General features: G+C 34.4%; 1 pseudogene; it reads right to left on the minus strand.

Moving 5' to 3' along the window:
• Positions 1 to 943: 943 nt before the first annotated feature.
• Positions 944 to 2,679, minus strand: LOC127446566 (glutathione peroxidase 2-like; annotated as a pseudogene).
• Positions 2,680 to 5,832: the final 3,153 nt, after the last annotated feature.

Here is a 5,832-nt window from a genome sequence, read left to right on the forward strand (position 1 = left end):
TGGTTTTTCTTTTAAAATCTGTATTTATTCTCGGTTATAAGCGAGAGATCAACTTCACATAGGTAACTTCATGTTTCAGATGAATTATGGCTATATTTTCAATAATATATGACAGAACCAGCCAAAGATTTGGCCAGTGGCCACGCCTACCCTTTATTATTACAATTTGCCACATTTTAGAATAATAAAGTTATTTAAACTATGAAATAACACCAGTGGAAATAATAGGAAATATGTTGTGACCAAAAAATGTTGATTCAAATTCTATCAAGTATCAAAAACTTCAATTTTAACGTTCTATTAGAAGTAGCGACCCTTTGCCTAGATTTACCTACAGTTTTACACACTCTTGATCTAAGCCAACTTTTTGTTGCCATGTGGGATGATTTTTAGGTCTATTTTTGACTGGTACTGTAATTATGAAAATGTTTTGCAAAGTGCTGGAATAGTTTAAATGCATAAAAGTGTATTTTATAGCAATGTTATTCTCATTAAATCCACACTTCCGATGGGCAAAAGCAGTATTTGCTTAATTATTTTCAGTCTTTTATTATAACGGTCTGTAAATCACTTCTCTTTGCAGTTCTGCAGGCCACTTTTATGCTCAATTAAAGGCTTATAACTTCTACATACTAATACTCCAGAAAAGTAAATTTTCCTCATTTTTGAAGCTATTGTTCAATTTGAAAGATGTGCAAACTGTATATAAATGTGTTAATTGTTAGCTCTTGTTATTCCTGCTTCGTCACTGCAGATGGAAATTCTACTCTTTCCCACACACACACTCCAGGGATTAGTTTCCACTGAAACTCATTAATACAGAATTAAGTTCTCGACCTCTTCAAAGCACCTGATGGTGAGTACAGCATTATACAAAAACAAAAAAAGTCCTCTCCAGTGACCAAAGCAGAATTGAAGAATGAAGATTTGAGGCATGCACCAGTAGAAAAAACAAAACATTTATTTGTCCACAACAAGCATGTTGTGCCATGCATGGGCTAAATGAAACTGTTCAGTAAGGACTTTTGAATGGCATCAGATACCCCCCACAGACAAGCATGTTTAAAGGAGCATCTTCATTAAGTAAAAGTCCAAACACAACAAAAATCATGCACATGAGAGCACAGCATGCTATGAAAAAATATGGAGATCATTGCAAACGCCCTAGAAGCTGGAATATTGATTTATTTTGACACCTGTTTGATCCCTAAAATCACCACATTGCATATTACAGCATCAAATAAACATTTAGTGGGCTATGCTGAGAAGTTTCTTGATGTCTCCCTCGATGTTGCTGGTCAGGTATCTTCTGCTGTAGCGTTTGAATGGCACTCCATCGGATCCAATGAGGAACTTCTCAAAATTCCATGCGATGTCGTTTCTGCACACTGGACTCCACACAATAAATTTCGGATCGCTCATGAAGGCCCTTGGCTCGTCGCTCGGGAACGGAAGTTTCTCCTTGAGAAAGACGAAGAGAGGATGAGCATCTTTCCCATTCACATCGACCTTCTCCAAGAGCTGGAATTTGGGATCAAAGCCATTCCCAGGACGGACATACTTCAGGGACATCAGGATCTCTTCGTTCTTACAGTTTTCCTATAAAGTGAAGATAAAAAAATAAATAAGTTGGCATACGATGCATAAATACGTTTTTGCTGATTACCGCAAATCATATTTTTACTTGTCTCTTGTTTATTAAAAAAAATAAATAAATAAATACAGCAAAAATCAAGGTTACGCCACTTTCAATGGAAGTAAATGGGGCCAGTACATAAACATTAAAATACACCGTTTCAAAATGATTGGCACAAGATGCAAATATTACACTAGGTTACATGATTTTAGTATGATAAAATGAGGGATTTACCAGCATTACAGGGTTTACTGACATTTCATGGTCATGACAACAAAGTTATTTCTATTGGATATAACTTTACATAGATCAGGTTAGTAAGCGATTTTATCACACTAAAATAATGTTAACACGTAAAATGTTTACGGCATGTGAAAATACTTTTAAAACAGTGAGTATTTTAACATTTATGGACTGGCCCCATTCACTTCCATTGTAAGTTCCTTACGGTAACCGCGATTTATTTTATTAAATTTTTGTTGTTGTTGTTGTTTTGTTTAATAGAAAACTTATTGAATGACCTAACTACATTTTTGACGATCTGTTAAGCATTATAAAATTAAGGAATGTTGATCAATTCACTAATGAACGTTATAATTACGTGTTACAACAATTTGTTAATGGATTGTCCTCCAATCTTAGATGTTTATTAAATGTAGGCTGCAGACATGCGCATGCACAGGTACATGATGGCAGCAGGGCATGACACATCCAAGTGCGTCACAGGCAAGATTTCACGTTCACGACACATCTTCTCACCTGATATCCGAACTGGTTGCAGGGGACACCCAGAATCACAAGCCCTTTGTCTGAGAAACGCTCATAGAGCTCGTTCATCTGGGTGTAATCCCTGGTGGTTGTTCCTCAAAGAGAGGCGACATTTTCGATCAGTACCACTTTGCCCTGTAAAGATGAAAACTTCAACTCTTCTCCAGTGAGCGTGTTGGCTGTGATGTCGTAAAATGATTTTATTCCAGCCATGTTTACTCCTCAACGCAGGACAGGTTACTACGAAAGACACAGGGAACTTACACTAATATAACATTTATATTTGTGGGCGGTGTGCTCTTAAGTGACCAATCATTGCCAGACGTTCCACGCCCACTTTTAAGACTATCCCTTAGAACGTAAGGGACTGTCATCAAAACGTTCCGTTTATTGTTTCAAAATAGAAAAGGTTTATTTTTTACAGTTAAAATGTATTGATTACTAATGTGTTTTTCTTCTTTAATGACTGACATACATAAAGGACAAAGAAATACAGCTACACCCCTAAACAATAGGGTTCAAAACAGTGTTACTATGAATGCAAACTTTAATACAGTGAAAAATACACTCTATTAGCATAACATAAATATATATAAAGAAATAAAAAATTCCAACTTTCTTTTGAATGTCCATATATTAAAATAATATATTTGATGCCACGAGTGTACCTTCATTTACTATTACTATTATTTTGAATGGCCATGGAAAATGAAGCAATGTGATAACAATTTTACTTGGTCGCAAAAAGTAGTCCGTTAATTTACCTGATGAACTTTCACCTTTTGCTGACCCTTTATGCTTGCAGAGCTAATGTGTGCTTCTAAATCACTTGCACCTTTGTTAGCAATAGTTGCTGCAAGCCTCTTATAATGGACCAATTGGTGTGCGAGAAGGCGGGACTTACAAAGAGGGGTTAAAGCAATGCAAATATGCGCGCGCACACAATGAAGTATCAGACCAGATGCACATAATAATGCAACTAAAGCCGAATCCCGGACATTTTCGCAAATTTAGAAATTCCGGCCGGACGCTTTTTTTAAGGTCCGATAAAAAGGACATGTCCGGGAAAAAGATGACGTATGGTCACCCTAATGTACAGTAACTGTCCTCTACCTTTTGTACACTGAATAAACTATCCAAACAATACACTTGTATTGTTGTTGTACTGGTTTATTTCACACTGTTTTGAGCATAAAAAAAAATATTATATTTTATAACGCATATTTAAAATTTTGTTTTTGAATTTGATTTAAGAAAATAATTGTTATGTAAAATTGTGTAAAACATATGCTAATTAAAAAAAATAAAAAATAAATAAAAATAAAAATGTGTGTAAAAGGTTTTTAAAAAATGTTCAGAACGAGTAGAGAAGCATTGCATTCTCACTTTTATGGGAGCAGCACACTGATCATTTAAACTTTAACATACAGATTTATTGATGTGAACTGGGACGCTAACTCAGCTCTGCCATCTCTTTGTTGCAGACTTGTGTTGTAACATCGGGGATGTTGTTATTGTTTGCCAATTTAATGTCACAAATTTGGCATGTTACTTGATTTTAATCCAAAATTATATATATATATATATATACCGCCAAACAATACAGGTCTGGAGAGGCTTATGTGATTGCGAATACAGATGAACAAACGAAGCGGATTTACAGATGCTGACGGACTACAAAAGACTCAAGAGTCAGGTTGATGATCGTTAAGATCAAAAAGATTTATTCTTTTGTAAATAGTTTTTGTGCTGTTAGGCTTCTGAAATGTGTAGTAGTTCAGTGGTCGAGGAAATTAACACATAAACACAGTCTAAAAATATCAACCGGTTTACCCGAAAGGAATCGATTCCAGCGTTTCGATTCGATTCTCTTTTCCCAACACCTCAGAATTGAGGGCCGTACTAAACAGTGGCGAGGGAAACAGTGTGACAGAAATACTTCAGCCTGTTTACGCAAATATAAATATTATGTTTCTGTCTTAATTTAATCCGCATTTATTAACAAAACTGGTGAATTACAAACGTTTAACATCAGCAACCCGGGCACGTACCTTAGGATAAACATTTCAGACTGAAAACAGTCACCGTCGATAGTGCTTGGCTTTGTGATGTAAGTAAGCTCTTGCTAAATAACACTTTATCCGAGTCTGTCAGTCTGCAAAATGTTTGTTTACCAGTTTTAGAAACATATAATTGATTTATTTGTTTTGCATCAAGAACGTCATTGTTCAGCTGTCAATTGTGACATAGTACTTACTCATGTGAATTCACTGTTTTGTTTGAACTTTAATAGGTAAAGTTTGCCATTAATTATTTCATTAATCCAATCTGTGTTGAAGATAATGCGTAAGAAAAAACTACGGAAAATCTGAACGGCAAGGTGGGAAAAATAAAATAAAATAACGGTGAAAAAATAAATAAATAAATAAATAAATAAAAATGGTGTCTCAGTTGTTTCCTGAGCCTAAGTCTTAATTTTTTTTCTCTCCAAAATGTTTTTTTTTTTTCAAAACAATTTTTTTTCTCTCTTCAAATTTTTTTTCTCTCTTCACAGTTTTTTTTTCTCTCTTCAAAATGTTTTTTTTTTTCTCTCTGAATAATAAATGTATTATTTATTTAAGGGTTTGCAAACCTTAATTATTTTACATCGGTGTAACTGTCTAGTTCATGTTTAGACAGACCTACAATATTTGGATATTTATTTGACATTCTTCATCTGGAACTCTTCACTTCTGCAGTAGACAGTGTGTTTCAAAAGCATAGACAACTTGTTATATTAAAATATATCATTATAATTAAATTCCACCATGAAAGTCTGCACATGACATCCCCGTTCAGTCGCGAGGATTTAATATATAAATGATCTTTTAGTTTAGAAATTAGATTACTTAAAACAATATTAACATTACCAGATGTACCCCTAACACTTCAAAAGGACAGACATAATAAAAATTTCCCCATGTTTCCCGTTTTCCTCAATACATTCCTTCACTTCACCATGTAACACTGAGCAAACAGCATAGATGGTTTAGAAAGACCAACAATTTCAAACAAAAAAATAACTCCAGTTGTTACACTACAACGAATGCCATATCAAACATATGTAACCTGATTTTGTCTTGATTAAAGTTTGCAAACCTTTCAGCTATATAGCAACAGAGAAAGCATTAAAAGCAACATGTTTTTGATAGTGGCACCTGGTGGCCAAGGTTGGTACCGCATGCATTTTTTGAAGAGAGAATTTTTTGAAGAGAGAAAAAAACATTTTTTTGAAGAGAGGAAAAAAAAAATTTGGAAGAGAGAAAAAAATTTAAGACTTAGGCTCAGGAAGGAACTTTTTTTTTTTTTTTTTTTTCACTGTTATTTATTTATTTTTTTTCACCTTGCAGTTCAGAGCTTCTGTAAAAAGCGCTCATCCACCACAGTGG

This window comes from Myxocyprinus asiaticus, chromosome 9 (genome assembly GCF_019703515.2).
Source record: "Myxocyprinus asiaticus isolate MX2 ecotype Aquarium Trade chromosome 9, UBuf_Myxa_2, whole genome shotgun sequence".
NCBI lineage: Eukaryota > Metazoa > Chordata > Actinopteri > Cypriniformes > Catostomidae > Myxocyprinus > Myxocyprinus asiaticus.